This window comes from Trachypithecus francoisi, unplaced genomic scaffold, assembly GCF_009764315.1.
Source record: "Trachypithecus francoisi isolate TF-2019V2 unplaced genomic scaffold, Tfra_2.0 Lachesis_group1, whole genome shotgun sequence".
NCBI classification, from domain to species: domain Eukaryota; kingdom Metazoa; phylum Chordata; class Mammalia; order Primates; family Cercopithecidae; genus Trachypithecus; species Trachypithecus francoisi.
The window spans coordinates 50,747,918-50,770,244 of NW_022681454.1; the positions used below are offsets into that span (position 1 = coordinate 50,747,918).

The 22,327-nt window shown below is 42.6% G+C and overlaps 1 non-coding gene and 1 pseudogene across 1 annotated transcript; both read left to right on the forward strand.

Annotated features, from left to right (window-relative positions):
* Positions 1-814: 814 nt before the first annotated feature.
* On the forward strand, positions 815-881 carry LOC117086504. The gene has a single exon (XR_004438404.1). It is a non-coding gene; the product is annotated as a small nucleolar RNA SNORD42 (small nucleolar RNA).
* Positions 877-2,590, forward strand: LOC117086351 (annotated as a pseudogene).
* Positions 2,591-22,327: the final 19,737 nt, after the last annotated feature.

Consider the following 22,327-nt stretch of genomic DNA (forward strand, 5'->3'; position numbering starts at 1 on the left):
GGGTTCTTCTATATCTAAACTTTTCCCCTCTCCTTAGAGCAGAAAGATTATTAGCTTTTCTCCAATAATTGTATATGTATCTATAACTGGCTCCTGCTTTTTCTTCTCGTTTCTTTCTTTTTTTTAAAGAGACAGAGTCACACTATGTCACCCAGGCTGGAGTGCAGTGGCTATCCAGAGGTGTGATTATAGTACACTACACCCGAGAACCCCTGGCCTTAAGCGCTTCTCCTGCCTCAGTTTCCTGAGTAGCTGGGACTATAGGTGCACGCCTCTGTGCCCGGATTCTTCTCACTTTCTTTTCCTGTTTTCTCCCTCCTATCCTCCCTCAAGAAATTTTAAAGGTGAATTGACTAAAAAAAAAAAATCATTTTGTTGTCATGTGTGCACTCTAGAAAATCTAGTCCACATAAATGATCAAAAATTTCTAAACAGAAAAAGTTAAAAATGGTATTTTGTTATGTAAAAATGCTAATACTGTATTTTAATTTTCATAATACTAAAGTTAAATTTCTAATGCTTTAAACTTTCTAAATTTTTATATTGGGCTTAAGAGTCAAATAACTTATTATTTCCAAAAATTGTGTAAGATTGAAAATATAATATGGTGCTTAATTAAATAAAAATGTAATTAATTACAGATGTCTTTTAAAAGGTTTTGATTACGTGAAATTCCTGTAATACTATAAAATGTGTTAAAATTTTAATTTCTAAGTTCTTAAAATCTTAAGAACTTATACAACAAATTAATTGATATGTGATCTTTGGATACTTGAACAATTTTAAGTTAAAAAATGATATAAAACTCTGGTCATAGCATATGATAGAAAAATCTTAATCTTCTGAGACTTGTGATGTCTTCAAAGGAACCACTGATGCATGTGTGGAAATTTTATAATATAAAGAAAAAGAAAGGTAAAAAAAGCCCTCCCTAAGATGGCTGCTGAGGACGAACTACTGCTCCCGCTGCCCCCCGGGCTGTTGGAAACCGGCAAACAGATTCTGGACGAAGTAGAAGTAGCGACTGAACCCGCCGGTTCCCGGACAGTCCAGGAGAAGGTGTTCTAGGGCCTGGACCTCTTTGATAAGGCTGCCGAAATGTTACCGCCGCTCGAGTTGTTCAGCCGAAATGAAGATTTGGAAGAGATTGCGTCCACCGACCTGAAGTGCCTGTTGGTGCCAGCGTTTCAAGGAGCCCTCACCACGAAACAAGTCAACCCCAGCAAGCGTCTAGATCATTTGCAGCGGGCTCGAGAACACTTTATAAACTACTTAACTCAGTGTCATTGCTATCATGTGGCAGAGTTTGAGCTGACCAAAGCCAAGAGCAGCTCAGCCGAAAATCACACTGCTAATTCCTCCGTGGCTTATCCTAGCCTCCTTGCTATGGCATCTCAAAGACAGGGTAAAGAAGAGAGATACAAGCAGAAGAAGGAGTTGGAGCATAAGTTGTCTAAAATGAAATCTGCTGTGGAAAGTGGTCAAGCAGATGATGAGCGTGTTTGTAAATATTATCTTCTTTACCTTCAGAGGTGGATTGATATCATCTTAGAAGAGATTAAGAGCATTGACCAGGAAATTAAGATCCTGAGAGAAAGAGACTCTTCAAGAGGTATCAACTTTTTTTATTTTTTTATTTTTATTTTTTGAGACGGAGTTTTGCTCTTGTTGCCCAGGCTGGAGTGCAATGGCCCGATTTCGGCTCATGGCAACCTCCGCCTCCCGGGTTCAAGTGATTCTCCTGTCTCAGACTCCCTAGTAGCTGGGATTATAGGCATGTGCCACCACACCCGGCTAATTTTGTATTTTTACTAGAGATGGGGTTTCTCCATATTGGTCAGGCTGGTCTCGAACTCCTGACCTCAGGTGATCCTCCTGCCTTGGCCTCCCAAAGTGCTGGCATTACAGGCATGAGCCACCATACCTGGCCCAAGAGGCATCAACTTCTAACCCATCTCACCAGGAGAAGCCTCCAGTGAAACCCTTCATTCTCACTCAGAATACCGCCCAAGTCAAAGTGTTTGGAGCAGGTTATCCAAGTCTGGCAACTATGACGGTGAGTGACTGGTATGAGCAACATCGGAAATATGGAGAATTACCAGATCAGGGAATAGCCAAGGCAACACCAGATAAATTCAGAAAAGCAGCTCAGCAACAGGAACATCAAGAAGAAAAGGAGAAAGAGCATGATGAACAAACACTCTACAGAGCTTGGGAGTGGGATGACTGGAAGGACACCCATCCTTGGGGCTACAGCAGCCACCAGAACATGGGCTGCAGGGTGCACACCTCCCCCACCAAGGAAAGCCAGGCAGTCCTCCCCTCCCTGGGTTCACGCTTCAGCTGTGTACAACGAAGGCAAAGATGCTAAATCTTGCTCAATAAAGTGTCAAGTGATTAAAAACAAAAACAAACAAAAAAACCTCTGATCACTAAATACAGATTTTATCTATTCTTATTCTTATAACGTTATAAAATGACTACGCAAAGGATGTGCAAATGTGCTTTTCAGAACGGGGATCTGATAAAAAATAAAATAAGCAAACAAGCAAAAATAAACTGTGCAAATGCTTTGGATAATATCATATATGGGTTTGTTTTGCCAGCTTAACATTTAGGAAGATAGTCTAAAATGTGTACCAAAAAAATTAGGTAGATATTTCTTGATTTCCTGTCTTCTAGACTTGCCTGCAAAAAACAGAAGTTGGTTGCTTTGGTTAAAAGTGATAATTAATAAAACAATAAAGACTATACTCATAATAATTACAGAGAAATATGAATATGTATGCAAGATAATTTAGTTTATTAAATAAATTCTTGATATATTTACATTATAATTTCAAGTATAAATACATTGATTTGTTTAATATACTGATTGGATTAATTTTATGTTAAAGTTAAAAGCTTTAATTCTGTAACTTATTTACATAGCCATGTAATTATATATGTCTAAACACACACATATAAATGTATATTAAGATCAATTGAAGAATCATCTATAAATGGTTAAAAAAAATTTAAGGTGAAATCACTGTTAGTAGATTTATTAAAAACAGATAAATTCTTGACTAACAATTGTTACATGGATGATATTCTAAAATAAAAAAGAGTAAAATTAGAATTTGGGTTTTCTTTTTGGAAAATGACCAAGATAGTCTGTGACCAGATAACAGCTATTCTTTCTAAACACCAAATATTCTATTGATTCTCTAGACTTCTTGACATACTCTGGAATAATTTTGACCAAAAATTCCTCACTTTTCAGTTAAGTTGCTAGTAATAACTGTCCCTACTGATGTGGTTTTAAAATATGTATAATAACTTTAGCTATCTTTTGAAGTTTTTGTTTGTTTTATTAGGGTCTCGCTCTGTCACCCAGGCTGGAATGCAGTGGTGCAGTCTCCACTCACTACAGCCTTGACCTCCCAGGTTCAAGCCATCCTCCCACCTCAGCCTCTCCAGTAGCTGGAGCTACAGGCATGTGCCGCCATGTGCAGATAATTTTTTTTTTTTTTTTAGTTTGAGACAGAGTCTCCTTTGTTGACCAGGCTGGAGTGCAGTGGTGCCATTTAGGTTCACAGCAGCCTCCATCTCCCAGGTTCAAGTGATTCTCCTGCCTTGGCCTCCCAAGTAGCTGGGATTACACCACCAGGCGCATAACCATGCCTGGCTAATTTTTGTATTTTTAGTAGAGTCGGGGTTTCACCATGTTGGCAGGCTGGTCTCCAGCTCCTGACCTCAAGTGACCAGCCCGCCTCGGCCTCCCAAAGTGCTGGGAATACAGGTATTAGTCACCGCACCCAGAGGTCTTGGGCTTTAGAAATTAAAATTTCTGTTCATACCTTATATCTTCTGACAATTCTTCTTCACTCTGCCTTTATTTTAGGCCCTAAATTCAGAATAATAAAAATGTTAAGATGTCTTTTATCCTTAAAATATCTTTAGGCTTCCTAAAATGACCGTTAGGTATCACAAATATTTGCTCCTTCACTTTCTACGCAGGAAGAATAATTGAAATAATTGTTTGGCCTGGAGTGGTGGCTCACGCTTGTAATCCCAGCACTTTGGGAGGCCGAGGCGGGCAGATGACTTGAGGCCAGGAGTTCGAGGTCAACCTGGGCAACACAGTGAAACCCGTCTCTGCGAAAAATACAGAATACAAAAAATTAGCTGGGTGTGGTGGTGCATGCCTGTGGTCCCAGGTACTTGGGAGGCTGAAGTTGGCAAATTGCTTGAGCCCGGGAGGCAGAGGTTGCAGTGAGCAGAGATCGTGGCACTGAACTCCAGCCTGGGTGACCCCAACTCAAAAAAAACAAAAAGAAAGAAAGAAAGAATTAAGTGTGGGCGTTTTTCAAACTTAAACAATGGTGAGGACTATTTTTAAACAGCAAATATTTTTAAAAAACAGGAAAAAGAGAAGAAAAAACCCATATTTTATGAATTTTCTATAATGTGACATTTTTATTTTAAAAATAAGTAACTTAAAACTAGATATTACTCAGCCCAGCATGGTGGCTCACGCCTATAATCCCAGCACTTTGGGAGGCCGAGGCAGGCGGATCACGAGGTCAGGAGATCAAGACCATCCTGGCTGACCCAACGAAACCCCGTCTCTACTAAAAAAATACAAAACAATTAGCCAGGCGTGGTGGCGGGCGCCTGTAGTCCCAGCTACTCAGGAGGCTGAGTCAGGAGAATGGCGTGAACCTGGGAGACGGAGCTTTCGGTGAGTAGAGATCGTGCCACTGCACTCCAGTCTTGGGGACAGAGCGAGACGCTGTCTCCAAAAAAAAAAAAAAAGATATTACTTAGAACATAGAAATTTACTTAAAAATATTACTTAAAAATAGAAAGTTAAAGAGCATATCAATCATATACATATTTAATGTATTTTAGTTTGTCTAAATCTCTCTTGGTAAGCCAACAGCTGGAAGACATGCACTAAGAAAATGGGAAGCTGTTGGTAGAAATAATTTTCGGATATGTAGACAAATAGCTGGGATTAAAAAAAAGAACTGTGGGAATCTGGAGTCATAAAGAGACTGTTGTAGAAGGGGGATGTTAGAAAGAACAAAAAACGGGGAATTTAATTTTTTTCACAGGAAAATGAAACAGAAAAAACTGCTTTGGATACAGCACAGAGCCAGTGAAGGATATATAATAGTACTTCTGAAACAAAAGGGAAGAAAAGAATGTCCAGAAGTTTGTGTATAGGAGAACCCACCCAGCAGTTCTGCTGTGACTATCAAGAGGCAAGGCTAGGTCTTTCTTCATCAAATGAAGAGCCTGGAGAATGCTGGGCTGGTAATGTCAGCAGATCCATTTACCTACTCAGAACTCATGTTTCCACTTTCTTTTTGAGTTCACAAGGGTGATCTGCTAAGATGGCTAAAGTCTCTGGGGACTTTTTTTTTTTTTTCTGAGAGAGTCTTGCTGTGTGGCCCAGGCTGGAGTGCAGTGGCGTGATCTCAGCTCACTACAACCTCTGCTTCCCTGGTTCAAGCGATTCTCCCACCTCTGCCTCCCAAGTAGCTGGGATTACATGTGTCTGCCACCATGCCCAGCTATTTTTTTTTTTTTTTTTTGAGATGGAGTCTAGCTCTGTTAACCTCCGCCTCCCAGGTACAAGCGATTCTCCTGCCTCAGCCTCCCGAGTAGCTGGGATTACAGGTGCCCACCACCACGCCCGGCTAATTTTTGTATTTTTAGTAAAGACAGGGTTTTACTGTGTTGGTCAGGCTGGTCTCAAACTCCTGACCTTGTGATCTGCCCGCCTCGGCCTCCCAAAGTGCTGGGATTACAAGTGTAAGCCACTGCGCCCAGCCTAATTTTTATTTTTAGTAGGGACAGGGTTTCGCCATGTTGGCTGGGCTGGTCTTGAACTCCTGAGCTCAAGTGATCTGCCTGCCTGGGCCTCCCAAAGTGCTGGGATTACAGATGTAAGCTACCACTCCTGGCCTCTGGGGACTTCTTAATTTACTGTATTTTGTTCTAAAGGAGGACCTTTGATGTTAGCCAGTAGTACAGTATATTGTATAGAAAAAAGGATAGAGGCATGCATAACAACTATTAGCACAAATATATATGTGCATTTTTCTCTTCTAGCACTGATGTTACTCCTGTCAATTAGCAGTTGTGACACACATTGCTTAAAATCAACAGCTGATTCAATAATTGGAAATACAAACTTTATGAATAAAAATTATGTAATAAATTGAAGATTTCTATAAGTTCACCCAAAAAGTATAAAACCTCAGCTAATTACATTCTTCTTTGGGATTTTTATTCTTGCTTTTTGCTTACAAATATTTTTGAATTTATATTCCTAAAGGCAAAATAAATAAATAAATAAATAAAAGGGCACTTATACTAAAATGAGCAACTTCTTTTTCTTTATTTTTTATTTTTTGGGGGGGTGGGGAGACAGTGTCTCACCCTGTTGCCCAGCCTGGAGTGCAGTGGCACGATCTCAGCTCACTGCAACCTCTGTCTCGCGGGTTCAAGCAATTCTCTTGCCTCAGCCTCCTGAGTAGCTGGGACCACAGGCACATGGCATCGTGCCCAGCTAATTTTTGTATTTTCTGATAGAGACAGGGTTTTGTCATGTTGGCCAGGCTAGTCTCGAACTCCTGACGTGAGGTAATCTGCCTACCTTGGGCTCCCAAAGTGCTGGGATGACAGGCATGAACCACTGCGCCCGGCCTATTTATTTATTTATAGATGGAGTCTCGCTCTGCTGCCAGGCTGGAGTGCAGTGGGGCGATCTTGGCTCACTGCAACCTCTGCCTCCCGCGTTCAAGCGATTCTTCTGTCTCAGCCTCCTGAGTAGCTGGGACTACAGGCACGCGTCACCACGCTCAGCTCATTTTGTTTGTTTGCTTGTTTTTTGTATTTTTAGTAGAGGCAGGGTTTCACCATGTTGGCCAGGATGGTCTCAATCTCTTGACCTCGTGATCCACCCGCCTCGGCCTCCCAAAGTGCTGGGATTACAGGCGTGAGTCACCGCGCCTGGCCACGTTCTTTATTTTTAACAGCTTTTTGGAGCTATAATTCACATTTCGTGCAATTAATTTATTCAAAGAGTACAATTCTTCGGTTTTTAGTGTATTGACAAAGCTGTGTACCCATTACTGCAATCAATTTCTGAACATTTGTAACGCCCCAAAAAGAAATTATTTACCTATTAGCAATTGCTCCTTATTTCCCTCTGGCCTCCAGCGCTAGGCAACCACTACTGTCTGTTCTGTCTTTATAGATTTGCTTCTGGGCATTTAATATACATGGAATCATACAATATGTGGCCTTGTGTTACTGACTTTTTCACTTAGCGTGATGTTCTCAGCTTCATCCATGTTGGAGCACTTATCAGTACTTTATTCCTTTTTATCACTGAATAATAGTCTATCCTGTGGTGTGAAAAAAAAAAAAGCATTAACACAGCAAGCTGGAGACTGCTATCCTTAGAAAAGCCTGCTTACGGCCGGGTGCAGTGGCTCATGCCTGTAATCCCAGCACTTTGGGAGGACAAGGTGGGTGGATCACAAGGTCAGGAGATCGAGACCATCCTGGCTAGCACGGTGAAACCCCGTCTTTACCAAAATACAAAAAATTAGCCCGGAGTGGTAGCGGGCGCCTGTAGTCCCAGCTACTCGAGAGGCTGAGACCGTAGAATGGCATGAACCCGGGAGGCGGAGCTTGCAGTGATCGCGCCACCACATTCCAGCCTGGGCAACAGAGCGAGACTCTGTCTCAAAATAAATAAATAAATAATAAATAAATAAATAAATAAATAAATAAGTAGAAAAGCCTGCTTACCACTTGACTGGTGTCTGGGACCTTGAATTTGGGGAGATTCCCACCCACCATTCCCTAAATGATATGGTTTACTCTGCCTTAACTATTTGTATGAACTCTGTGGTTTGTGCTATCCACCTGTTTTCCTCCTGGAGTCTGCAATCTTGGTACATGCTAGGCACAGGGTGCCTACATGATCAGCTCCCAGTAAAAGCCTTAGGCACTGAGTCACTAACGAGTTTCCCTGGCAGATACCATTTCACACGTTATTACAATTCATTGCTGGGGGATTTAATCTCATCCTGTGTGACTCCACCGGGAGAGGACTCTTGGAAGCCTGTGCCTGGCTTCCTCTTGACTTTGCCCTTAGTTGATCTTGCTTTGTATCCTTTTGCTGTAATAAATCTTAACCATGAGTATGACTACATCCTGTGGGTCTTCTCATCAAATATAGGGGTGAGCTTGGAGGCCTCCGAGACATATGAATATAGCTTATTTTACCTATCCATTCATTAGCTGATGGACATGTGGATTATTTCCACTTCTTGGCTATTATGAATAATGCTACTATGAACATTCATGCACAGGTTTTTGTGTAGACTTTCAACCTCGTCCCTGGTTCCTGGGGAGAGACTCTAAATCTTTGTAATTTCTGAAGTAATAGGAGTATCTTTGTTTTTCATGGGCTCTTAGATCACACCTGAGTTTCCACTAATGAGGTGACTCATGCTGGGCACCTCAGAAAACTTCAGGATGGGGACTGATCATGTGATGAGAGAGTTGGGGCTTTGAGGCATGTGATATCACCCAGTGTCCTGGGAGGGGAAGAGTGGGGAGGGAAGCTAGAGTCTGAGTCCATTCCTGTGGCTGTTGATTCAATTAATCGTTTCTACTTCATGGAACCCCGATACTGAATACTGAACCTCAGTGGTTTGTACTTCCTGGTTTGTGAACACGTCAGTGTGTCAAGAAGGTGACACACCCAGAGACAGCACAGCAGCTATGTGTTTGGGGCCCTCCCAGACCTCTCCCCATGTGTCTCTTCATTTGGCTGGTTCTGATGTGTGTCCTTTATAATAAAATCGTAATCACAAATATAGAACTTTCCTGAGTTCTGTGTCATTCTAGTGAATTATCAGACCTTAAGGGGATGTGGGAGCTTCCAAATATAGCCATAGGTCAGAAGTGTAGGTGGTCAGAAATGTAGGCTACAGTGAGCCATGATTGCGCTACTACACTCCAACTGAGGCTATGGAGTGAGACTCTTGTCTCTTAAAGAGAGAGAGAGGAGAGAGAAAGAGGGGAAGGGGAGAGAGAGAGAGGGGGAGAGAGAGAGAGAGAGAGAGAGAGAGAGAGAGAGAGAGAGAGAAAGCTGACCAGAAGATCTTGGTGGCAGAATTCAGGAATGGTAGTAACACTCTAAACTTTATGTGCCTATTTTCAGAGTGAAAGTGGTTGGGGGTGGAGTGTAGTGGACTCTCTTTTGTTACTCTATATATTTCTATGTGTCTGGATTTTTAGAATTAAATTGTATTCATATAGTACTTGTGTGTTTTAAAATTATTTTAGGTCTGGTGTGGTGGCTGACACCTACAATCCCAACACTTTGGGAGGCCAAAGTGGGAAGACTGCTTGAGCCTAGGAATTCAAGACCAACTGGGGCTACAGAGTGGGACTCTGCTTCTACAAAAATTATCCTGGCATGGTGGCGCACACCTGTAGCCCCAGCTACTCAGGAAGCTGAGGTGGGACAGTTACCTGAACCTGGAAAGTTGAGGCTGCAGTAAAACGTGATTAAGCCACTGCACTCCAGCCTGGACGATAGGAGTGGCCCTGTCTCAAAAATAAAATAAAATACATAAAATACTTTTAAAGTAAAAATTAGAATACATAAACTGGGTATGGTCCTCTTATCTCAGCTACTTGGGACCTAAAGCAGGAGGACCCATTCAGCCCAAGAGTTCAAGATAAGCGTGGGCAACATAGTAAGATTCTGTCTCAAAAAAATATATGTATAGTACAAAATAAAATAACACAGTGGTAGACAGTAGAAGGAGCCTGACTTAAACCCAGGAAGAAGAGATGGGCTATACTATGTGCTGGGCCTATCATGCTGTTTGCAACACGCAAGAGGCCACAATGAACTGTTTGTGAACTAAATGATGTAGTGATGTTGGCAACTTCCTGAGGAAGAGTGCAGAGGCAGCCTTGGTCTCTGCTGTGGTCCACAGGGAGGTATGTTATCTTCCTGAGCCTCTAGCTGGAAAGTGATCTATGGTCTACAGCAGCGATCCCTAACCTTTTCGGCACCAGGGACAGTAACACCCGAAGTGTGTTGCTTATGTCCAGTCTACTCCGTAATCTTGTTCTGGTTGCTGTCACTGCAGAAAACCCTGCTTCACAAAGATAGGATGTTGGAAATGGAAGTAGGCTTTCCAGTACTTCTGTGGCAATCTCAGGATATTCCACCTTGACTTTAATCCAGAACATATGGAGATTTGAAGTTGACTCCAACATACTGTTTTTTTTTTCCTGTTTGTTTGTTTGTTTGTTTTTGAGACGGAATCTTGCTCCATCACCTCACTAGTGTAAACTCAGGCGTGATCTGAGAGTCTCATGAAAAACAAAGATACTCCTGTTACTTTGGAAATTACAAGGATTTAGAGTCTCCTCCCAGGAACCAGGGACGAGGCCAAATTCTCTATTATACATGGATGCTCTGCGTCCATCTCCTCGCAGAGCTCTTGCTCCTCATAGAGCAAGAAAAATGAAAGTCTACAAAAAAACCTGTACATGAATGTTCATAGTAGCATTATTCACAATAGCCAAGAAGTGGAAATCGCCCAGGCTGCAGTTCCATGGTGCCACTTCAGCTCATTGTAATCTCTGCCTCCTAGGTTCAAGCAATTCTCCTGCCTCAGTCTCCTGAATAGCTGGGCCTACAGGCATGCACCAACACACCCAGCTAATTTTTGTATTTTTAGTAGAGATAGGATTTCACCATGTTAGCCAGGCTGGTCTCGAACTCCTGACCTCAGGTGATCTGCCCGCCTCAGCCTCTGAAAGTGCTGGGATTACAGGTGTGAGCCACCGCACCTGGCCTCAAACTTTTGAAAGCTGAGAGAGGTGATCATGCACCAGCTGACAGAAAGAAGGCCCTGGCTCAGTGTCTTTCAAAATCTCTGCTAATGTTTGAAACACGTCAGAAATCCCAATGTTCACTCATCAGCCCCATAATTCCAGTTTGGTTTTGAATGCAGCCACCTTATCTGCTGGCTTGAACAAAGTTGTTGTTTTCCCCTGAAGTGACAGATTGAGTTTCTTGAACAGGTTGATACGTTACACAAGTAAACAAGTTTTGTGACCCATTTTGTGTCACTGAAATGTGCTGCCAGTGGTGACCATTTTTCTAAAAGAAATATCTGGAGCAGCTCTTGTAACCCAAAAACTCTGGCCAGTGACCTGCCTTTAGAAAGCCATCTCACCTCTGTGTATAAGAGAAGACGTGTGTGCTCTGCATCCATCTCCTCGCAGGGCTGCATGAACAGATGAGTTAAGGGCATGTACTTTAATGTGGTTGATAATTTTAATCACATCCTGCAAAACGTTTTTAAGTTCAGGTGACATTTTTTGGCTAGCCAGCATTTCTCTATGGATGACATAGAGTGTAGACTCATATTCAGAAGTGACCTCATGGCTGGGGATGGTGGCTAATGCCTGTAATCCCAGCACTTTAGGAGGCCAAGGCTGGCAGATCATCTGAGGTTGGGAGTTTGAGACCAGCCTGACCAACGTGGAGAAACCCCGTCTCTACTAAAAATACGAAATTTGCAGGGCATGGTGGTGCATGCTTGCAATTCCAGCTACTCGGGAGGCTAAGGCAGGAGAATCGCCAGGAGGCAGAGGTTGCAATGAGCCGAAGTCATACCATTGCACTCCAGCTTCGGCAACAAGAGTGGAGTGAAACTCCATCTCAAAAAAAAAAAAAAAAAAAAAAAACTGATCTCTTTCACCCAAGTAGTGAAACCAGAAAGCTGTCCAGTCAGGGCAGTCACTCAGTCCATGCATATACCACCACAAGATGACCAATTCAGTTCTCCTGATATGTAATTATTCAAAGACTTGAATAGTTCTGCAGCTGTGTTGGTTGGCAACAAAAGTGCATGTAACATATCCTCATGCACATCCTCCTGAAAAAAATCACACAAAAACCAAGCATTGTTGCCTTGTTGTCAACATCAGTAGACTCATCAACCTGGATGGCGTACCATGGTGACTCATTAATCCTGACAATCGTGCCTCAATATCCTCTGCTATTTCATCAATTTGTCTAGTGCCACCTTTTGAACTGCAGCCTCTCCTAAAAGTTCATGGCAAATGTCCTTAGCAGGAGGTAGGATCAACTCTTCACCAACAGTAAAGGGCTTCTTAGCTTTAGCAATGTGGTTAGCCACTAAGAATGATGCTCTCAGTGCAGACACATTTGACGAAGCGGTGGCCTTCAATAATTGCTTTTGTTCTTTGTGTTCACTTTTCTTTCTTTCTTTTTTTTTTTTATTTTTTGGTTTTTTCTTTTCTTTGAGATGGAGTCTTGCTCTGTTGCCCAGGCTGGAGTGCAGCGGTGCAATCTCAGCTCATGCAACCTCCACCTCCTGGCTTCAGGCAATTCTCCCTGCCTCAGCCTCCTGAGAAGCTGGGAATACAGGCGCCCACCACCACACCTGGCTAATATTTGTATTTTTTAGTAGAGACAGGGTTTCGCCACGTTGGCCAGGCTGGTCTTGAACTCCTGACCTCAGGTGATCCACCTGCCTCAGTCTCCCAAAGTGCTGAGATTACAGGTGTGAGCCACTGCGCCAGGCCTGTTATTGTTCTTTTGAAAAAATTCCAAAGGCAGTGGCTCATACCTGTAATCCCAGCACTTTGGGAAGCCAAGGTGGGTGGATAACTTGAGGTCAGGAGTTCGAGACCAGCCTGGCCAACATGGTGAAACCCCATCTCTACTAAAAATACAAAAATTAGCCGGGCATGGTGGTGCACACCTGTAATCCCAGCTACTTGGGAGGCTGAGGCAGGAGAATCGCTTGAACACAGGAGGCAGAGGTTACAGTGAGCCAAGATCATGCCAGTGCACTCCAGCCTGAGTGAGAGAGGGAGAGTCCATCTTGAAAAAAAAATTTTTTTTTAAATCCAAGGCTTGTCTTTTAGTGCAGGGTCCTTCATCTCCATGTGGCAAAGAAGTTTTGAAAGGTTCATGGCTTTGTTGGATAGCTGGTCGCCACATATTATACAAGGCAGGCTTGGAGAATGTGAATCACCTGTTGCAATGAACCCATAATTTAAGTAGGACTCTTGGCATTTTCTTTGACATGCACCTTTCTTTTTGTTGGCAGTCTTAGAGTCTTCTGCTATTTCATTATTGGGTCTTTCCTCATTTTTAAAGAAACTCTTGGCTGGGCATGGTGGCTCATGCCTGTAATCCCAGCACTTTGGGAGGCCCAGGCGGGTGGATCACAAGGTCAGGAGTTTGAGACCAGTCTGCCCAACATGCTGAAACCTCGTCTCTACTAAAAATACAAAAATTAGCCAGGTGTGGTGGCACACGCCTGTAATCCCAGCTACTCAGGAGGCTGAGGCACGAGAATCCCTTGTTGCAGTGAACCGATATGGCACCACTGCACTCCAGCCTGGGTGACACAGCAAGACTCCATCTCGAAAAATAAAAATAATAAAATAATAAAATAAAATAAAAGAAGCTCTCCAGTGACATTTGCTTTTTCTCATTTTGGCTAGGGCTAGCTTGTGGACTTACCAAAACTGTGACTGAGACAAGTGCACAGTGATGGAAAGAGGCAAAGACAGAAGTGGTATATCAAATAACGGGCAGGCCACATATGGACTGAAACAAATGTTGGATTCTGACTTAAAGCCTGCCACCAGATGCAGCTATACAACTGAAGTACATCGACTCACTTGCCACTTTAAAGCTTGCCACTTGATGAAGCTTAATTATCACTTGCTGATAAGGTTTTGATATGAGTCTGCAAACAACTAATTTATGATGGTCTCTGTGCAGTCAAACCTCTCTGCTAATATTAATCTGTATTTGCAGCCACTCCCCAGTGCTAGTGTCACTGCCTCAGCTCCACCTCAGATCATCAGGCATTCAATTCCTATAAGCAGTGCACAACCTAGATCCTTCACATGAGTACCTCAGAGTAGGATTCGCACTCCTTTGAGCATCTAATGCCACAGCTGATCTGACAGGAGGTGGAGCTCAGACTGCAATGCTCATTCATGTGCCGCTCACCTCCTGCTGTGCAGCCTGGTTTCTAACAGGCATGGACCAGTACCAGTTTGTGGCCCAGGGGTTGGGGACCCCGGGTCTACAGTCTTTTCAAATGTAATGGTCACTATCTGCTTTCACTGATTTTGAGGGAAGAAACCTAGAATGTATATTAAAGATTTTGAGGTGCTGGGCCAGAACATGAAGTACTTGGAAATACAAACAGCATTCTCAACAGTGTTTTCAGTAGAAGGTTGGCAATGGGAGGGAAGAAGAGGGGTATGGTATGTAGATGTACAGCTGCATAGAGTTTGGTTTCCTCAATCACATCTTTGGATAATCTTTGCTAGGGGCAGAGTGCATCCCTAAAGGACTATGGGAAAACACATTTTCCCAGAAACCTGCCAAACTGATCAAGAGGGCTTTAAGTAAAATGTTGAAGGAAGGAGAGGAGGAAAATCAGGATAATGCCCAGTCTGTATGTGATAGAAGACACCTGAAATGACAGAGAATAACAATGAGGAATAATCCGACACCTTAAAGGTTATCAATATGAGACAGTATTTGAGGCTCTGAGTACAGATGAGGTTACTCTACCCTCTTCTCTACTACATTCTGCAAATTAATCTGCAATTGTTTGGCTCTCTTCTGTCAATTTCAGTTTTGAGGTCTTCCATAGTCAGCAAGGACAAAGCTCAGAAGACAGAGATGGGAATGAAGGGGGCTGGCCAGCCTCCCCAGAAGGGCCACAGGGTGGCATCTTAGTATGCCTACCACAGACCAAAGTCTAGTTCTCAGATTGTGCTACCGCACAATCAAACTCACAAGGCACCACTGCAAAATCCAAAACACCAATTCATTTATTTAGTAATGTACAATTGTAAGGACAAGAGAAGGCTTTCTTTCCAGTGGCCTGACCTTTATAGCTGCCATAAAAGGTGATGCTTTCCTTGTATGAGTAACTAGGAGGGTAACTAGGAGGCTGAATTGTTTATCAAAGAGTGATTAACCTACAAAAAAAGAGAAAGATGATGAACATTAATCTTGAGGGAAGCATGAGATGGTAGTCTGATTAACTTTTTTTTTTTTTTGAGACTAAGTCTCGCTCTGTTGCCCAGGCTGGAGTGCAGTGGCGAGATCTCGGCTCACTGCAAGCTCTGCCTCCCGGGTTGAGGCCATTCTCCTGCCTCAGCCTCCCAAGTAGCTGGGACTACAGGCGCCCACCACCACGCCAGAATAATTTTTTGTATTTTTAGTAGAGACGGGGTTTCACCGTGTTAGCCAGGAAGGTCTCGATCTCCTGACCTCCTGATCCACCCACCTCAGCCTCCCAAAGTGCTGGCATTACAGGCGTGAGCCACCGTGCCCAACCTGATTAACTATTTCTAACCCTACCAAGGAGGACTTCTCTAGTGACGAAAATAGCCATATTCACTAAGTTTGGAATTTCAAGCTGATGAGTGCTAGATAATCACCAGTGTTATTTTTATACCATATTCGATAGAATTTTAGGCATCCATTATAATTTTTGCTATGAAGACTATGCAGCAAGGTATATAGGAAATATATATGGCATAACACCTAAAAAGAAAAGCAGGATATGCAATTGTATTTTGTACTCTAATTTCATTGTTTAAACCAAACACATAAGGAAAAAACTGGTGTGAAATACATAAAACTGCTCAGAGTAGTTATGTGATCTTATAAGTGATTTGTTTTTTCCTTTTTTTTTTCCTTCCTTCCTTCATTCCTTCCTTCCTTCCTCTTTCTTTTTTTTTTTTTTTTTTTTTTTTTTATTATTATACTTTAAGTTCTAGGGTACATGTGCATGACGTTTATATCATGTATAACTCCCCAATGCAATCCCTCCCTCCTCCCCCCTCCCCATGATAGGCCCCAGTGTGTGATGTTCCCTTCCCGAGTCCAAGTGATCTCATTGTTCAGTTCCCACCTATGAGTGAGAACATGCGGTGTTTGGTTTTCTCTTCTTGTGATAGTTTGCTAAGAATGATGGTTTCAGCTGCATCCATGTCCCTACAAAGGACGCAAACTCATCCTTTTTGATGGCTGCATAGTATTCCATGGTGTATATGTGCCACATTTCTTAATCCAGTCTGTCACAGATGGACATTTGGGTTGATTCCAAGTCTTTGCTATTGTGAATAGTCCGCAATAAACAAACGTGTGCATGTGTCTTTGTAGTAGAGTAATTTTATATCCTTTGGGTATATACCCAGTAGTGGGATGGCTGGGTCATATGGTACATCTAGTTCTAGATCCTTGAGGAATCGCCATACTGTTTTCCATAATGGTTGAACTAGTTTACAATCCCACCAACAGTGTAAAAGTGTTCCTATTTCTCCACATCCTCTCCAACACCTGTTGTTTCCTGACTTCTTAATAATTGCCATTCTAACTGGTGTGAGATGGTATCTCATTGTGGTTTTGATTTGCATTTCTCTGATGGCCAGTGATGATGAGCATTTTTTCATGTGTCTGTTGGCTGTATGGATGTCTTCTTTTGAGAAATGTCTGTTCATATCCTTTCCCCACTTTTTGATGGGGTTGTTTGCTTTTTTCTTGTATATTTGTTTGAGTTCTTGGTAGATTCTGGATATTAGCCCTTTGTCAGATGAGTAGGTTGCAAAAATTTTTCCCATTCTGTAGGTTGCCTGTTCACTCTGATGGTAGTTTCTTTGGCTGTGCAAAAGCTCTTTAGTTTAATTAGATCCCATGTGTCAATTTTGCTTTTGCTGCGTTGCTTTTGGTGTTTTAGACATGAAGTCCTTGCCCAAGCCTATGTCCTGAATGGTACTACCTAGATTTTCTTCTAGGGTTTTTATGGTATTAGGTCTAACATTTAAGTCTCTAATCCATCTTGAATTAATTTTCGTATAAGGGGTAAGGAAAGGATCCAGTTTCAGCTTTCTACTTATGGCTAGCCAATTTTCCCAGCACCATTTATTAAATAGGAATCCTTTCCCCATTTCTTGTTTCTCTCAGGTTTGTCAAAGATCAGATGGCTGTAGATGTGTGGTATTATTTCTGAGGACTCTGTTCTGTTCCATTGGTCTATATCTCTGTTTTGGTACCAGTACCATGCTGTTTGGTTACTGTAGCCTTGTAGTATAGTTTGAAGTCAGGTAGCGTGACGCCTCCAGCTTTGTCCTTTTGACTTAGGATTGTCTTGGCAATGCGGGCTCTTTTTTGGTTCCATATGAACTTTAAAGCCGTTTTTTCCAGTTCTGTGAAGAAAGTCATTGGTAGCTTGATGGGGATGGCATTGAATCTATAAATCACTTGGGCAGTATGGCCATTTTCACGATATTGATTCTTCCTATCCATGAGCATGGTATTTCTTCCATTTGTTTGTGTCCTCTTTGATTTCACTGAGCAGTGGGTTGTAGTTCTCCTTGAAGAGGTCCTTTACATCCCTTGTAAGCTGGATTCCTAGGTATTTGATTCTCTTTAAGCAATTGTGAATGGAAGTTCATTCCTGATTTGGCTCTCTGCTTGTCTGTTACTGGTGTATAAGATGCTTGTGATTTTTGCACATTAATTTTGTATCCTGAGACTTTGCTGAAGTTGCTTATCAGCTTAAGCAGATTTTGGGCTGAGACAATGGGGTTTTCTAAATATACAATCATGTCATCTGCAAACAGGGACATTTGACTTCTTCTTTTCCTAACTGGATACCCTTGATTTCTTTCTCTTGCCTGATTGCCCTAGCCAGAACTTCCAACACTATGTTGAATAGGAGTGGTGAGAGAGGGCATCCCTGTCTTGTGCCAGTTTTCAAAGGGAATTTTTCCAGTTTTTGCCCATTCAGTATGATATTAGCTGTGGGTTTGTCATAAATAGCTCTTATTATTTTGAGGTACGTTCCATCAATACCAAATTATTGAGCGTTTTTAGCATAAAGGGCTGTTGAATTTTGTCAAAAGCCTTTTCTGCATCTATTGAGATAATCATGTGGTTCTTGTCTTTGGTTCTGTTTATATGCTGGATTACGTTTATTGATTTGCGAATGTGAACCAGCCTTGCATCCCAGGGATGAAGCCCACTTGATCATGGTGGATAAGCTTTTTGATGTGCTGCTGAATCCGGTTTGCCAGTATTTTATTGAGGATTTTTGCATCGATGTTCATCAGGGATATTGGTCTAAAATTCTCTCTTTTTGTTGTGTCTCTGCCAGGCTTTGGTATCAGGATGATGTTGGCCTCATAAAAAGAGTTAGGGAGGATTCCCTCTTTTTCTATTGATTGAAATAGTTTCAGAAGGAATGGTACAGCTCCACCTTGTACTTCTGGTAGAATTCAGCTGTGAATCCATCTGGTCCTGGACTTTTTTTGGTGGGTAGGCTATTAATTGTTGCCTCAATTTCAGAGCCTGCTATTGGTCTATTCAGGGATTCAACTTCTTCCTGGTTTAGTCTTGGGAGAGTGTAAGTGTCCAGGAAATTATCCATTTCTTCTAGATTTTCTAGTTGATTTGCGTAGAGGTGTTTATAGTATTCTCTGATGGTAGTTTGTATTTCTGTGGGGTCGGTGGTGATATCCCCTTTATCATTTTTTATTGCGTCTATTTGATTCCTCTCTCTTTTCTTCTTTATTAGTCTAGCTAGCGGTCTGTCAATTTTGTTGATCTTTTCAAAAAACCAACTCCTGGATTCATTGATTTTTTGGAGGGTTTTTTGTGTCTCTATCTCCTTCAGTTCTGCTCTGATCTTAGTTATTTCTTGCCTTCTGCTAGCTTTTGAATGTGTTTGCTCTTGCTTCTCTAGTTCTTTTATTGTGATGTTAGAGTGTCAATTTTAGATCTCTCCTGCTTTCTCTTGTGGGCATTTAGTGCTATAAATTTCCCTCTACACACTGCTTTAAATGTGTCCCAGAGATTCTGGTATGTTGTATCTTTGTTCTCATTGGTTTCAAAGACATCTTTATTTCTGCTTTCATTTCGTTATGTACCCAGTAGTCATTCAGGAGCAGGTTGTTCAGTTTCCATGTAGTTGAGCGGTTTGGATTGAGTTTCTTAGTCCTGAGTTCTAGTTTGATTGCACTGTGGTCTGAGAGACAGTTTGTTATAATTTCAGTTCTTGTACATTTGCTGAGGAGTGCTTTACTTCCAATTATGTAAATTTGGAATAAGTGCGATGTGGTGCTGAGAAGAATGTATATTCTGTTGATTTGGGGTGGAGAGTTCTATAGATGTCTATTAGGTCCGCTTGGTGCAGAGATGAGTTCAATTCCTGGATATCCTTGTTAACTTTCTGTCTCGTTGATCTGTCTAATGTTGACAGTGGAGTGTTGAAGTCTCCCATTATTATTGTATGGGAGTCTAAGTTTCTTTGTAGGTCTCTAAGGACTTGCTTTATGATCTGGGTGCTCCTGTATTGGGTGCATATATATTAGGAGAGTTAGCTCTTCCTGTTGAATTGATCCCTTTACCATTATGTAATGGCCTTCTTTGTCTCTTTTGATCTTGATGGTTTAAAGTCTGTTTTATCAGAGACTAGGATTGCAACCCCTGCTTTTTTTTGTTCTCCATTTGCTTGGTAGATCTTCCTCCATCCCTTTATTTTGAGCCTATGTATGTCTCTGCATGTGAGATGGGTCTCCTGAATACAGCAGACTGATGGGTCTTGACTCTTTATCCAGTTGCCAGTCTGTGTCTTTTCATTGGAGCATTTAGTCCATTGACATTAAGGTTAATATTGTTATGTGTGAACTTGATCCTGTCATTATGATATTAACTGGTTATTTTGCTCGTTAGTTGATGCAGTTTCTTCCTAGCCTCGATGGTCTTTACATTTTGGCATGTTTTTGCAATGGCTGGTACCGCTTGTTCCTTTCCATGTTTAGGGCTTCCTTCAGGGTCTCTTGTAAGGCAGGCCTGGTGGTGACAAAATCTCTAAGCATTTGCTTATCTGTAAAGGATTTTATTTCTCCTTCACTGATGAAGCTTAGTTTGGCTGGATATGAAATTCTGGTTGAAAATTCTTTTCTTTAAGAACGTTGAATATTGGCCCCCACTCTCTTCTGGCTTGTAGTTTCTGCCGAGAGGTCTGCTGTTATTCTGATGGCTTCCTTTGTGGTAACCCGACCTTTCTCTCTGGCTGCTCTTAAGATTTTTCTTCATTTCAACTTTGGTGAATCTGGCAATTATGTGTCTTGGAGTTGCTCTTCTGGAGGAGTATCTTGTGGCGTTCTCTGTATTTCCTGAATTTGAATGTTGGCCTGCCCTACTAGGTTGGGGAAGTTCTCCTGGATGATATCCTGAAGATGTTTTCCAACTTGGTTCCATTTTCCCCCTCACTTTCAGGCACCCAATCAGACGTAGATTTGTCTTTTTACATAATCCCATACTTCTTGCAGGCTTTGTTCATTTCTTTTTCTTCTTTTTTCTTTTGGTTTCTCTTCTCGCTTCATTTCATTCATTTGATCCTCAATCGCTGATACTCTTTCTTCCAGTTGATCGAGTCGGTTACTGAAGCTTGTGCATTTGTCACGTTTTCTCGTGTCATCGTTTTCATCTCTGTCATTTCGTTTATGATCTTCTCTGCATTAATTAATCTAGCTGTCAATTCTTCCACTTTTTTTCAAGATTTTTAGTTTCTTTGCGCTGGGTACGTAATTCCTCCTTTAGCTCTGAGAAGTTTGATGGACTGAAGCCTTCTTCTCTCATCTCGTCAAAGTCATTCTCTGACCTTTGATCTGTTGCTGGCGATGGGCTGCGCTCCTTTGCAGGGGGAGATGCGCTCTTATTTTTGAATTTCCAGCTTTTCTGCCCTGCTTCTTCCCCATCTTTGTGGTTTTATCTGTCTCTGGACTTTGATGATGGTGACGTACGGATGGGGTTTTGGTATAGGTGTCCTTCCTGTTTGATAGTTTTCCGTCTGACAGTCAGAAGGACTGTCTGTTGGTCTGTTGGAGATTGCTTGAGGTCCACTCCAGACCCTGTTTGCCTGGTATCAGCAGCAGAGGTTGCCGAAGATAGAATATTGCTGAACAGCGAGTGTACCTGTCTGATTCTTCTTTGGAAGTTTCCTCTCAGGGGTGACTCACCCTGTGAGGTGTGGGGTGTCAGACTGCCCCTAGTGGGGGATGTCTCCCAGCTAGGCTACTCAGGGGTCAGGGACCCACCTGAGCAGGCAGTCTGTCCGTTCTCGGATCTCAACCTCCGCGTTAGGAGATCCACGGCTCTCCCCAAAGCTGTCAGACAGAGTCGTTCGCATCTGCACCGCCCCCGCTCTTTCCCCTAATGGGCTGCAGCTGTGCGCTGTCCGCAGAGGTAGAGTCTACAGAGACAGGCAGGCTTCCTTGAGCTGCTGTGAGCTCCACCCAGTTCGAGCTTCCCAGCGGCTTTGTTTACCTACTAAGCCTCAGCAATGGCGGGCGCCCCTCCCCCAGCCTCGCTGCTGCCTTGCGGATAGATCCCGCAGTCGGCTGTGTTAGCAGTGAGGGAGGCTCCGTGGGCGTGGGACCCTCCGGCCAGGTGTGGATATATTCTCCTGGTGTGCCTGTTCCTTAAAGCGCAGTATTGGGGTGGGAGTTACCCGATTTTCCAGGTGTTGTGTGTCTCAGTTCCCCTGGCTAGGAAAAGGGATTCCTTTCCCCCTTGCGCTTCCAGGTGAGGCGATGCCTCGCCCTGCTTCAGCTCACGCTGGTCAGGCTGCAGCAGCTGACCAGCACCGATTGTCCGGCACTCCCTAGCGAGATGACCCCAGTACCTCAGTTGAAAACGCAGAAATCACCGTCTTCTGTGTCGCTCGTGCTGGGAGTTGGAGACTGGAGCTGCTCCTATTCAGCCATCTTGCTCCGCCCCTCTTTTTTTTTTTTTTTTTCTGGAGACAGAGTCTCATTGTGTTGCCTCCTGGGTTCAAGCGGTTCTCATGCCTCAGCCTCCTGAGTAGCTGGGACTACAAGGCGTGTGCCATCAAACCACATGGTAACTTTTTGTATTTTTAGTAAAGACAGGGTTTCACCATGTTGGCCAGACTGGTCTCAAACTCCTGAGCTCGGGCAATCCGCCCACTTCGGCCTCCCAAAGTGCTGGGATTACAGTGTGAGTCACCGTGCCTAGTCATATTTTCATGTTTTTCAAATTGAAAAGATTTTTAATGATTAAAAATAAGCTGTATTGTAAGAATGTAGTGGCTACTGTTTTTTTCTTTTCTTTTCAAGTCTTCCAGGAGTATTCATTGAGTCACTAAATAATCATCCAGCCTCGTGTCACTTCCTTTTTTTT